This window comes from Stegostoma tigrinum, chromosome 13 (assembly GCF_030684315.1).
Source record: "Stegostoma tigrinum isolate sSteTig4 chromosome 13, sSteTig4.hap1, whole genome shotgun sequence".
Lineage (NCBI taxonomy): Eukaryota > Metazoa > Chordata > Chondrichthyes > Orectolobiformes > Stegostomatidae > Stegostoma > Stegostoma tigrinum.
The window spans coordinates 45,697,984-45,712,749 of record NC_081366.1 but is presented as its reverse complement, the minus strand read 5'-3'; the positions used below and the strand labels follow the sequence as shown (position 1 = coordinate 45,712,749).

The 14,766-nt window shown below is 40.1% G+C and overlaps 1 protein-coding gene across 2 annotated transcripts in view; it reads left to right on the top strand.

Moving 5' to 3' along the window:
* Window positions 1-7,144: 7,144 nt before the first annotated feature.
* The window catches only part of cdhr2 (cadherin related family member 2), a 132,379-nt gene continuing 124,757 nt past the window's right edge, over window positions 7,145-14,766 (top strand). Inside the window, exon 1 of one of the 2 annotated variants that reach the window (XM_048542990.2) lies at window positions 7,145-7,239. The gene's annotated coding sequence lies outside the window, so the exon portion shown is untranslated. The remainder of the gene's footprint in view (window positions 7,240-14,766) is intronic. The other variant, XM_048542988.2, reaches the window with a different exon arrangement.

Sequence of the window (14,766 nt, the reverse complement as noted above, 5' to 3'; positions counted from 1 at the left end):
TAGGACCACATACTGAGAAACAGTAATGTCCTAGGGCTGAGATCCTTGCATCCCACCAACACCATCCTTTGGTCAAGATATGATTTGAACTAGTAGAGGGTTTTCTTTCATTGACTTCAGCCATCCTTGGTCAGATACGATCTTGTTATTAAGGGCAGTCTCTTGTACCTCACCTCTAGTTTAGCAATAAATGGATATGTAATGCAATTCTTGATCAATTCTTACCTATGTATCCTAGAGTAGAGCTATACCATGAGGAGTAAGGCGTTGCACAGGAAAGATTGTTGTAAACTCTGACAATAAGCAGGCATATGGATTTTTTCCAATGAAGCCATCAGCTTCAAAACAACAAAACCCCAGAGCAACAATACAAAAAATTGTTCATTAAGTTCAATTGTAATGCTGAACATTACTGCGCAGGTGGAGATGTAAGCAAATACAAATAAACCGCCAAATTAAGCATAGACAGCAACATGACTGTTGGATGTACTTCCATATTCAGGTGCATAGGTGCTGGCCTATGAAGCTATGAAAGTTCCCAGATTAGAGAGATAATTTAATCAACATGCATGCAATGTATCATTGTCAATTTTGGATCAGTTGGTAGCAACTCATCCAGCACCACCACCTCACCCCACCCCCAATCCTACCATCACCAACACCAACAATAGGTTCACAGGTTCAGGTCTTATTCCAGGGCTTAGTCATACAATAATGAGGGATCCCTGGAACTGTAGGATGTTCCTGCTGGGGAGATGCAGTGGTGTACTAGTAATGCTTTTGAGCTGGCAATCCAGGACCCAGGGCAAATGAACCAGGGAATGGATTAGGATCCTACAGTGGCAGCTGGTGAAATTTGAATTTAATAATAATCTGGAATTAAAATAGAGTCATGTAACTGATATATTGTTAATTCAACACATTTGGTTCATTAATGTCCACTAGGGAAGAAAATCTGCTATCCTTACCTGGTCTGGCCTGCATGTGACTCAGACCTGCAGCAATGTGACTATTCCTCAAATCTAGACACATCATCATTCTGAATATAGCACCAAGAGAAAAGGCAGCAAGTTTAAGAATGTGGAGAGTGGAGAATGGTTTCATTCTGATCATAGCACCAAATTGGTAAAGGGGAATGGATGGATGCAATATATTTTGGTTTTCAAATGGCTTTCGGTAAGATTCTTCACAGGGCATTGGCTTAGCAAAATTAAAGCATAAGGTGCACGAGTGCTATATTTTGTTGGCGTGATCAAGGAATGGCTAACTGACAAATAGACAGGAATAAATGGGTTATTCTAATATTGGCAAGCTGTAACTGGTGGATACGACAAGAATCAGGACTTGAGCTCCAGCTATTCTTGATATCAGTCAATAATTTGGAGTTCGAGACCAAATGTAATACTTCCAAACTTGCAGATGATACAAAGTTGATCAAGAATATACATTGCAAGGAAGATGTAAAACATTTTCAGGATGATTTGAATAGGCTTAATGACTGGACAAGAGCATGGCACTGGAATATAATGTAGGAAAATGTGAGTGTATCCACTTTGCTAGGAAGAATAGATGTGTAAAGTAATTCTTAAATGGTGGGAGGCTGAAAAGGGGAGCAACGCAAAGGGAGTTGGGTGACAATGTCAATAAGTTACTGAAGGCTAATGTGCAGGAGTAGCAAGCAATTAAGAAGGTTAATGAAGACTAATAAGTAAAGGCTAACCCTTATCACAAGAGCATCTGAGTGCAGAAGTAGTGAAGACTTGTTCCAATTCTAACAGGTTGGTTAGATCACACTTAGAGTGCTGTGTGCTGTCTCGTCTCCTTGGAGAAAAATGTTGTTGCCATAGAGGGAATGCAGTGAACATACACCAGACTTGTTCCTGGAATGATAGAACTATCCTATGTAGAGAGATTGGGCAAACTGGGCCTGTGCTGTCTGCATTTGGAAGAATGAACGATGATCAAATTGAGGCTTACAGCATACTTGGAGAGATAGACAGGCTAGCTGCAGGTAAGATGGTTCCCCTGGTTGGGAAGTCTAGTGCTAGTGAAACTGTAAGGAAAACTTTGGGAGAGCAGAAGCCAAGGAATTACAAAGATTAACCATATCAAACAGTTTTGTCAAACAATAGAATGACCCAATGACAAACACTTTAGTGTCACTGTGCATTGATTGGCTTTGTGACAATACAACAGGTGTTTCTAAGGTACCTCATTTACATGTTCAGTATGTGTCGAGTAAGAAACTAAAATCAGACTCTTTTTGTGAAGAGCTCAAGACAAAAAAGAACATTATTTTAAAATTGTTGGATATTTCACGCCTTTAGCAGAAATCACCGATACAAACTATATATGAGACTGCGCTGATGGGACTCCACCAATGATGGAAAGCACTTTGGGTCTGAATAAAACAAAAGCTGATGCACGTCCTACTATTTGAATACATTGACCTGAAACTTGTGATCTCTTTTGGGCACCAATTTCCAACCCAGATCAGAGAAAATAATGCCTGTTTACCTTTGGAGGAATTTTCCATCTGACTCTTTGAGGCATGCGCCTCACTATTAAAACAGCACTGTGGTGCTGCCTCACAGCACCAGAGACCTGGGTTCAGTTCCACCCTTACATGAATATCTGTGTGGAGCTTGTACATTTTCCCTTCGTCTGCATGGATTTCTGCCAAGTGTTCTGATTTCCTCCCACAGTCCAAAGATGTGCAAGTTAGGTAGATTGGCCTTGCTAAATTATCCATAATGTTCAGGGATATGTAGATTAGGTGTGATAACAAGGTGTAGAGCTGGATGAACACAGCAGGCCAAGCAGCAGGAAAGGAGCAGGAAAGCTGACGTTTTGGGTCTAGACCCTTCTTCAGAAATCAGATTAGGTGTGTTAGCCATGAGAAATGCAGAATGATATGGTAGGAGGATGGGCCTGGAGGGATGCTCTTCAGAGGGTCGGTGTGGACTCTTTGGGCTAAATGGCCTGTTCCCACACGGTATGGATTCAATGCAACAATCCACATAGGCAACTGTGCTTTGCGACTGAAACTCTGTCCCCTTTTGCAGCAGTTACTGCTACTTTCCATAAAGTAAAAGTACTAATAAATTTAGAAGATAAACATAAGCAAATTTTTATCTTTAACACTAATTAGATCAGGTTTTCTGGCATTTTGAAGCAGACTTTTTAATATTGGCAGATATACATTACATATTTAGGCCTGAATTTCTGTTGTGGGGCAGAGAGCGCAGAGCCGGCACAATTTACAATTTCACGAACCCAGTCTAGGAGAAATTGACTTGGAAAGTGAGATTATCATTCTGGTAGGTTGGGAACATATTCTATGGGAGTTTGGCTGTGCCATCCCAGAGTGAGAGTGAAGACTGCTAGGTACAGAAGCAGAGAAGATAGAAGGGCTACCCTAGATTCATTCTTAAAATAAATAGGAACTTGAACCCCCACTGCCTCCTCCTCAACTTTTAGAAATATCTAAATTCCCATTGGTTAATGTTTAATCTCCATCCCATCATCTTGTAGTGCTGCCAGCAGTTTTCAATAATCTGATTGTCATGAACATCATGAAGTCTGTCTCCTAGTTTTCTTGGCTGTTTTGCTGTTAGGAGCATAGTTTTATCTCTCAATAAAATGTTATCAACACACAATGTCATATGATATATTAACTTTTTGAAATTTATTTGTTTATATGCTGTTTATACTGAGGATTACCACTACATTGAGGGATAGCAAGATATTCAAGTGCATATCAACACCTTTCATTCTTCCTGAAGTCACTGTTGTGCCTTAACAGAGTCATACAGCATGGAAAGTGACCTTCAGTCCAACCAGCCCGTGTCGAACATAATCCCAAACTAAGCTTGTCCCACCTGCCTGCTCCTGGCCCATATCCTCCAAATCTTTCCTATTCATATAATTCTCCAAATATCTTTTAAACATTGGAATTGTACCCACATCCCCCGCTTCCTCAGAAACTTCATTCCACATGCAAATCCCTCTCTGTGTAAATCTCTCTCCTCTCACTTCACAAATGTGCCCCTTACTCTTGAAATCCCCATCTTAGGGAAAAAGACAACTACCATTAACTCTCTCTGTGCCTCTCATTATTTTATAAATGTCTATTAGGTCATCTCTCAAACTCCTATGCTCCAGTGAAAAAAGTCCCAGCCTATCCAGCCTTTCTTTATAACCAACATGAAGCAACAGCTACTTTATTTGATATTTTCATGTAGAGGGGGCTAGTTTAGCTCAGTTGCCTTGACAGCTTTGAGAAGTAGAGAGATACCAGCTGTGTGGGTTCAGTTCCTATTCTGATTGAGGTTAGCATGTGGCATTGTTTTTTTTAACCTCTCCCTTTGCCTGAGGTCCGGTGACCCTCAGTTTAAACTACCACCATTCATTTCTCTCTAGAAAGCAGCCCTATGGTCTGGTGAGATTACGGCGACTTTACCTTTATTTCCGTGTCGATGAAGCCAGTCAGTTACAAACTCCTTCTTAATCAATTTTCCTGGAAAACTGTAAAATCAATCCATGTAAATCTCAGAAGCTGGCACAAACTGTCAGAGGTAAAGGTTGTGGTCATGGGATCAGTGATCTTATCATACAGTCATCAAATACATAGCACCAGGCTGCCCTCCTTTACTGATTCACCCAATGGAAAAGAGTTAACCAATTGTTAATTCATGAATTTTAAGATTTGGTACACATGACCATGTGCTAAATATGGAACAATCTCGGGTGAAAGTAGGATAAAAGGCAGTGAAATTTTTAGTACACTGGATGAGTACCATCTGAAGTCATGACATTATGAATATAGAAGATGAGAGCTGCTTGCCATTTTACAGAAGAACCATGTTTGTAGAATGATTTGTAACAGCAATCCTCATGTTGTGGGTAAGTAATTAATCAAAAATGACAACACAGCTAGATCCACTGTAGGACTGAGATTATTAGATCACAAGGTTTAAAGGTATTGTATGATTTCTGTTGCCAGGGTTACATTTGGTTTATGCCATCATACTGTTTGTTATCTAGCCTTCCACCATTTTATTGCACAGTAAGTGAATTCTTTAGAGCTTATAACCAGACTCAAAGTTCACATGCTATCAATTACAACAATCATCCTGAATTATTTTCTGGAAAATGTTCAGTGTGTCACTGGTGGATTCAAATAAAAAGTAAACAAATAGGTGAATATATTTGTTTTTATACGTAAAATTAAAATACTATTTATATAAAATACACCAAGGGGAACTCAGTGATTTGCTGAAAATAAAATTGCTATTAGCAGTTAAATCTTCTGGTCTGAACACCTTCAATATTCCATTTGCACCTATAATATTTACATTGTATGGTAATTGACAACAAGTGTTAACTTCCTAGTAACTGATGAATATTCACTCACATAATCTTAAATTGAAAGATTCCTGACTATAGATGTTAAGTTTACCAGTAAAAGTGCATAAATTTTCTTAACTCTGAACTCCCTAAATGCATTAGGAAGACCAACTATTTCAAATTCAGATTTGTCATAAACACCTTATATGGTTCAGCGACATTGATTGCTTTCTCAACATGTTAAAAGTGTTTTACTTTTGTGGCAATTTGGGACAGCCAAAATAAATCATGAATTTCAAAAGGTGGGTGTTTTTCGGTCCTGGAGTGATCCAGGATATAATATGCAGGAATTTCAGCACGGAGTTATTGAGCTGAAGATGGAGTGGCTAACACTGCGAGAGGGAAAGATACCCAGACACCTTTTTCCATGAGGCAGTCACATTCCTGAGGATAGGGTTTCCTGGTTTGATTAGTGATCAGGGACATAAGACCATGACTGGAAGCAAGGGCAGACGTTGGTACACACACTATACTATCACGGAGGCAGTTCTGGGATTTTGACCTAGTGACAATGAAGCAACTTTGATGTATTTCCAAATCAGGACGGTGTGTGACTTGGAGAGGAATTTGCACATGGTGGCATTCCCATACGTCGGCTGCCCTTGATCATCTAGGTGGTAGTGGTCATGGGTTTTGAAGGTGCTATTTAAGGAGCCTTGGTGAATTTCTGCAATTCATCATGTGGATGGTAGACACTGCTGTTACTGAGCATCAGCAATGGAGGGATTGAATGTTTATGGATGTGGTGCCAATCAAATGGGCTGCTTTTTATAGAGTCATAGAAAGTCATAGGGTCATACAGAATAGAAACAGGCACAGTGCCCACCGTGTCTAGGTCAACCAACAAACACCAAACTAACTAATCCCATTTACCTGCACTTGGTCTGTAGCTCACTATGCCCTGGCATATTAAGTACTCATCCAGATGCTTCTTAAATGTTGTGAGAGTGAATGCCTCCACCATCCTCTCGGGCAGCATATTCCATATTTCTGCCACCCTCTGGGTGAATTTTTAATTTCGGATTTCTAAATCACTTACTGTTCACTTTAAACTTATGCCGTCTGCTCTTCGACATATCTGCTTTGGGGAAAAAAAATCTACTTTGCTTAAGCCTCAAATAATTTTGTATACCTCAATCAGAACACTCCTCAGCCTCCTCTGCTCCAAGGAAAACAAACCCAGCCTACCCAGTCTGTCCTCATAACTGAGGCAACAGCCTGGTGAATCTCCTTGGCATCCTTCCCAGTGCAGTCAGGTCCTTCAGATAGTGTGGTGACAAAATCTGCACACAGCCTTCCACCTGTGGCCTAACTAATATTTTTTTAAAATTGGAAGAAGACTTCTTTGCTCCTATATTCCTTGCCTCAGCTAATGAAGGCAAGCAACAAATTCATAGTGGCAGAAACAGCAGAATAATCTTTCAATTACATAAGCATCTGCTTCATTACCTAGAGAATAAGGTCCTTGCCTGTACAAACCTGTTGATATATATAGATATATACAGGAAAAGTGTAAGAAATTAAATAATATAAAATATCAATGTTTTTGCTATACGTATGTTAAGATTTATGTTGATAGGTTTCAAATTTTGTCTCATGGTTTACTAACAAGTAGCCAGTTGCTTGTCAATTAATTGTTTTCTTCTCTCTGACTCATGAAGGAAGTGTTTGTACCATTGCGAACACCTTCTGTCAGTTGTGATTTGTTAATCAGTAACATTTATAACGTAGGAAGGTTTACTGCTTCAACTGTAAAACAAGTAAAAGTCCATCAGTGTCAACCAACGATGAGAGAATAGATTTCACACAAAGAAGGTTCCAGTAAAAATCGTAAGTAGTCACATCTTCTTAGAGCATACACAAATTGAAAACTTGAGTTAATTATCCTGTGATAATTTATTACTGTTCGATGCCTTAGAATTTGACACAAAAGTTTTTGAGGTAATTTGCTATCATTGGATATATTTATTTGAAAACAGTGCAATATTCTTTATTTTGGAATTCAACGTATGCTAGCGAAAATGTATTTGTATGGGGATTGTAAAGTACATCCCAAGTGAAAGATATTTACATTCATTGTCATTTATATATACTACTGGCCATTTCGCCATGACAGGAAATGATGAGTGGATTTCTTTCTACCTTAGTTTTTCACTTTGCAAACCAAGTAATGTAACTACCTCCATTATTAACACTACATATCAATCTGTGCCAAATACAGAGGAGCAGACAAACCATGGTGACACCCGCTAATACTGCGATATTTGATTTTTTAGTCGCGTGTTCATATCCACCGACTTTTATTCCTCCTTCCCGCTCTGTGAGAAAGTGCCTTTTTCATTTGGTGCCGAGGTCTTTGGTGAAATCTGAAATTGCTGTCACAACCTGAGAGCATATTTCACTGTAGCACCAAAGTGTGCTTTCAATTTCCATGCCATTTTTATAAACTGAAACTGAAAATGTACATTGGGTTTTGAAATCCACACAGCCCCCTTCATGAGATTGGGTAAAATGGCCCGTATTCTCTGGAGTTTTGAAGAATGGGAGGTGATCTAATTGAAACTTACAAAATTCTTAAAGGGATAGATGGGATAAATGCAGGTAAGATTTTTCCCCTAGTTGTGGGTCTGGAGCAAGGGTACACTATTGAACAGTAAGTGGATGCTAGTTAGGACTGAAATGAGGAGATTTTCTTTTACTTAGAGAGTTGTGAATGTCTGGAATTCATCCCTCTAGGGGGCTGTGCAAGGTAGATTTTGACAATATTTGAGGTAGAGGTTGATAAATCTTTGATTACTCATGGCGTAAAGGGTTCTGGGAATAGTGTATAAGTGAAGATGTCAAAGTTTTCAATCAGCCATAATCATGTTGAATGGTAGCACAGGCCCAGTGTGCTGGGTGCCCTACACTACTCCTATGTTGCTATGTAGACATTGTAGAAGTCATTTTATATGATCATGACCCCCAATTATTTTATAATTATGTAAATTAACTCCTACTTTTATTTTGCCTTGGAAAATGAGATCAACATGGTATAATAGCACAATTTCATCATGTTTTTGCACTTAGGACAAGAGAAAGTACAGTGGTCAGTGATCACTGTCATTTGGCCTCATAACCATTATTTTAATTCTTCTCTTTGTATACACTCTGGGCATAACTTTCCATCCTGTAACATCGAGCATATTGGATGGCATCGTATCTACCAATGCAATTACCTCATGATTATGTGAATGTAAGCTCATTCTCTGTGTAATGATGCACAAGCCTCATCGCTGTCAGTGCTGTTGCGACCTTTTGGTGTTGAAGGTTCAGGTGCCATCTTTAAATGCCAGTTGGACACCACTTAAAAAAACCGGGAAACAAGGGATTTCCAGTTAGCCTGCAGTGTGTAACCCCCCAAGCCCAGAAATGCCTGCAAGGAAGGTTCTACTGTCTCCCTGGTTTACTGATGCTACCCTGCTGCATCATCATTAGAAGGATCTTCCTGTTCCTGGTGATGGCATCAGGAATCTATCCCATCAGACACATCCTTGCAGCATGTGTCAATGCTGTTGTTCCCCACAGGAGAAACAACTTGTAGTGCAGGAAAAGGGTCAATGACTCCCTCCACAAGGGGAGAGCTGACATCATCTTTTTTCTGATAGTACACATAGAACTATCATTCAGTCAAACTGTGCCACTACACAGGCAATTCACAAATGGTCAGAGCCTGACACTTGTCCGCAGCTAGTGGAGGAAGAAATGCTCAAGGTCTCTGACGTTTGTAGAATATAAAAAAGAACAGAAGCAGTCCCTCCAACCCACAATGTCTGTGCCATTCTAAACTAATCCCATCTGTCTGTACATGGTCTTTATTCCTTAAATATTGCTATCATATCTGCTTCTACTGCCTTCTCTGGCAGAGCATTCCAGGCACTTACAACCCTCTGTGTAAAAAACTTGCCTTGCATGACTCTTTTAAACTGCTCCCCTCACTTTAAACCTATACCCTCTAGTATTTCGCATTTCCACCCTGGGAAAAATTCTCTGACTATCTGCCCTAACCAGGCCTCTCATAATTTTATATACTTCTTTGTGGAGGGCACAAAACATCACCATGATGAGGCACGCACTGTCTGTGGTATGCTGTAAGGTACTACCTGTCTGGTTCAGGCTTGGAAGCCACATATTCAGAAGGACTCAGTCTATTCTACAATAGCTCTGGTTGAAGAGTTGTATCTCCCTTGGCAACAGTCACAGGATTTCTTCAAGATGTTATCAACCAGGTACAGAGGAGATTCTATTTGCCATCCAGAAACTGTCCTTGTATGGTTTGAGGGCCTTTGAAAGATGATGGCACCAATGAGTCACCCTGGTGTGCACGTTAGGGTGGATCCCTGAATATATAACACAATCCTGCAATACCTGGAGTGTTGTGGTCACAAATAATGTGAACACTAAGGAAGTGGAATGCTTTTTTGGTTCACAACAGGGTACTCTGATTGTTCTACGGTTGCAAACAATTGCATGTTCACCCTGTGAAAAACCTGCAACAGTTGGAAAGCCAAATGATGGAGCTGTTTGACTGGTTGCATTGAGGGCGACTGAGATTAAATGGAAGGGATCTTCTTGTGAGGGGAGATTCAGTGACACCCTTGAAGCAATAATGAGTTGAGGACCCATAAAGTCCTTAGAAGCTCCAAGAAATGATATGGTGGAAAAAAAAATTCTGGCAGTTGTTGTTGTTCTGGCTACGGGGTAGGATTGCCACCCTGTCCTTGTGAACACAATTCCAGTCCAGCAGTTAGCACTGATGTGACATGATAGCTTGTGACAGCCTTCGTCATTGTCTGCACTAGTTTATCGTCATTTGCAGACTGGTGTAGCTGAGCCTGCAGCTCCTGTTCCATGTCAGAGTTCTCCTCCTGTCGTTTCTCCCTCTGGGGGATTTGTAGCAGCTGGTAATGGCTGCCGCTGATGTAGTCGCTACAGATGAAGTTGTCTCTGCTGTTCTTCTGCAGTGGTGTCGTTGTAGTTGCAGGACTACAAGGAGAACTGCTGGATTGATTTCTGCCATGCTGTTGTACCTTCCAGCAGGTCAATAAGCAACCGTTCATTCAGTAAAGAGACTTTTCATCTCTGACATCCTTCCCAAGAAGATAAGGGTTATGTTCTCCCAGAATGCATTGTTTCACTTGGCCAATTCTTTCCGATCAATTCTGTATCACTGTGGATTTTCAGAGGCCAGACCTTGTTGCCAACCTCACTGGACCTGGAGTCTTCTCTGCTGCAGGATTTTCTCAAGCCTGATAATAATCCTTCCCATGCAGATTACTCATTCTAGCATCATGTAAAATGGTTCAAAAAAAGTTTCCTTGAACTAGGACGTCATTTACCCCCCTTCATTGTAAACAACACACCAATTCCAGACCTGTCTTTAGAGTCCTGCCCTAGCAGGCTTCATCTTTAATGGGAAAATATAGTAGTTGCACTGTGATGGATGCAGTCTAAACACTGTGTGCCTTGGCCAATCAGAAAGATGAATTTTTGAGTGAATGTGACTTGCTCATTGACTCTTGTTGATGGAGTCATAATCATTGAGTCATAGATTTGTACAACACAGATAGTCCAACGTGCCCATGCTGACCAGGTATACTGAATTAATCTAGTCCCATTTGTCAGCATTTGGTCTTCTTCCCTTTAAACCCTTCTATTCATGCACCCATCCAGATGCCTTTTAAATGTTGTAATTATACCAGCCTCCACCACTTCCCTGGCAGCTTGTTCCATATACACACTATTCTCTGCATGAAAAAGTTGCCCCTTAGGTCCCTTTAAATATTTCCCCTCTCACCTTAAACCTGTACCCTCTAGTTCTGGACTCCTCTAGACTGGGGAAAAGACTTTGGCTATTCATCTTATATGTGTCCCCCATGATTTTATAAACTTTTATAAGATCACCTCTCAGCCTCTGACATTCCATGAAAAATAGCCTCAGCGTATTCAGCCCCTCCCATTAATTCAAACCCTCCAACCCTGGTAACATTCTTGTAAATGTTTTCTGAACATTTTCAAGTTTCACAACATCCTTCCTAGAGCAGGGTGACCAGAAATGAATGCAGTATTCCAAAAGTGGAAACGTCCTGTATAGTCTCAACATGACTTCCTAACACTTGTACCTAATGCACTGACCATTAAGGGCAAGTGTACCAAACATCTTCCTCACTATCTTGTCGACCTGCAACTCTACTTTCAAGGAACTATGATCTTTATGTTCAGCAACACTCCCCAGGACATTCCCATTAAGTGTATTAATCCTGCTGTGATTTGCCTTTCCAAAATACAGCACCTCACATTTATCTAAATTAAACTCCATCTGCCACTTCTTAGCCCACTGGCCCATCTGATCAAGGTCCTGTTGTTCTCTGAGGTAACATTCTTAGCTGTCCACTGCACCTCCAATTTTGGTCCAAATTTATTAACCATACTTCCTATGTTCACATCCAAATCATTTATATAAATGACAAAAAACAGTGGACCCCGCACCAATCCTTATGGCACAACTGAGATATAAGAAAGGGATGATCACCTCATTGGCATTGTACTACAGAGCACCCACACACCCCACCCCCAAAAGCAGCCAATGGGAAATTAAAAAGCATATTCATTAGGAGATCTCAATTTTCTGTAAGACAAGTAGGATGGGTATAGTAGGGGATTTTAACTTTCAAAAATAGGATGTTGCCATAGTGTCTCAAGGGCTTGGGTGGAAAGGAATTTGTTAAGAGTGTTCAAGAAAACTTTTTGATTCAATATGTTGTTGTACCTGCTAGAGAAGGAGCAAAATTTGATCTATTGATGGGAAATAAGGCAGGGCACGTGACTGAGGTGTCAGTGGAGGAGCACTTTGGGGCCAATGATCATACTTCTACTAGATTGAAACTAGTAAAAGGATAGACCAGATCTAAAAATTAAAGTTCTAAATTGGAGCAAGGCCAATTTTGATTGTATTAAGCGAGAACTTTCAAAAGTTGATTGGAGGCAGATATTCACAGTAAAGAAATGGCTGAAAAGTGAGAAGCCTTCAGAAATGAGACAATACGAATCCTGTATGTTCTTGTTACTGTGAAGCATAAAGCTAGTAGGTGTAGGGAATGCTGGATGACGATAGAAATTGAGGTCTTGGTCAAGAAAAAAAAGGAACCATGTGTCGGGTATAGACAGCAGGTTCGAGTGAGTCCTTGGAAGAGTATAAAGGCAGTGGAAGAATACTCAAGAGGGGAATCAGGAGGACAGAAAGGTGACTGGGGGTAATTTTAACCTAACTGGGCTATTTATTATTTGAGGAGAATGAGCGCAGTTGTTATTCTACCTTTCTTGATATTTTACTCTGTTGAAAATAATGGGGATTACTATTGGCTAAGATGTGCATGTAGTTTTATGATGTTGTGGGATTCCTGGTAGTGAGTTAGGTTACTGTAATACCCTTAGTGTTATCTATAGATGTATTGTGGTCCATGTTATTTGTAAACTTTGGATTATCAATTTTCATATTCCTTCTTCTAAATTTAATACCTTTCATGAAGTAAAATGGTTTTAATAAGGAAGGAAAATGGACCTAAAATGGTAGCAGCAGCACCTAAACACAAGTTGAGGCAATTCAGGACACAAATTTAGAATAATTAAGATATCTTATTCAAAACTACAAGTTCATCCAAAGACGTGGAAGCTGGGCAACTGAATCAGGCATCAAGAAACTTGAATTTCCCATTTTAACTTACAATGATATTAGAGTTTGCCCATAAATATCCAGCTTGGAAAGACAATGGAGCCAGGACCAGGAATGCACATATGAAGTGTATTTCAGTTGCCTAGTAAAGCAACTGAGAGGGGAAGAAAATGAACAGGTAACAGTAAGGACAAGAAGAGTCTCTCTGTTTCCTTCTTAATATCTCAAAAGTTAATGCTGATAAAATGAATCAGAAAAACTTCCATTCTCAGTCAACTCATGGATTCTACAAATTTTGCTGTTTGCTAAGGGTACAAGAGATCAACTAAGATGTTGTCGAAGGTTCCATTGTACCAGTTCAAGGGTTGTAACAACATCTCAAACCGCTATTCTTGATCTCCCTTTTCGGATTTGCCCCCTTTTAGAATTTTGTGTCTGTGTGTGTCTGTGTGTGTCTGTGTGTGTCTGTGTGTGTGTGCGTGTGCGTGTGCGTGTGTGTGTGTGTGTGTGTGTGTGTGTGTGTAGAGAGAGAGATTTTTTGACCAGTCTGTGGCTAGTAAGTAATGAGGGTTGGTTAGTTGGGATGGTGCAGACTAAAACTGACACTGCAGGTTGTGATAGTTTGTGGAGGCCTGCTTCCTTACTTTAACCCATGTTCTGGAATGGTCACCTTCAAGGTGTGAATAATCAACCTCTCTAATGGAGAGTTGTGCCCCTTGTCCTTTGCGGACTATGGTTCCTTACCATTTCATGTAAGTAATTAGCCTCCTCTTTTGTTTTCATCAAGAAAGTCTTGTAATTTCCTCCTTAATTTTAATCAATGAACAAGTTTTAATTGACTTGTGATACAGCTGCATGCAAAAAATTAAAATGATTGTTGCTAATGACCAAGCAGGTTAAAAAAGAATGCATCCAATTCATCCCTCCTCACCGATCTTAGCAATGGATAAAACAAATATTCTAAAAAGTGTAACAATACTCACATACATCTTGTAACTTAGTAGTTGCAGTGAATGTTATGAGGTCAGCTACATGGAACTCTTGAATATGAGTTCTCTGACTGGGGCTGTTAATCAAGTCTAATCAGGGAGACCTGGTTGACAGATAAAAACAAGAGTTTCAGAGGTTCTGTTTACTCTGGGGGAGCTGGATCATTGTCAAGGTCTGTATATATGGAAATGAAAGGGGCCTTGCCGATGGGATATCGGTATCTGTGGATTTGTTTCAGTGGCGACAAGAGTAAAGCACGCTTCTGAAGAAATTTGCTCACAACAGATGTCTTTGAGTTGGGTTAAGCATATCTGTTATTTGACAAGCTTGATTCATTTGATCCTACCATAGAAGACTGGGCCCGATATGGAGAAAGAATGTGTTAATTTTTCTGGGCAAATGACATTGGGACAGATGAAAAGCAATGAGTAATTTGCCTGGCAGCTTGCAGACCTGTAGCTTTTTCAGTTGTTAGGACTCTAACACTCCCTTGGGAACCAGATACCAAAACCTTTCAAGAGTTGACAAATTTTGTTAAGGAATATTATGACCCCAAACCTTTGTTAATTCTGAAATGTTATTTGTTCTACTTGGCAATTTGAGAGCAAGGGAATCCGTACTGGGATTTTTGATGAGGTTAAGACGACTAACAGAGG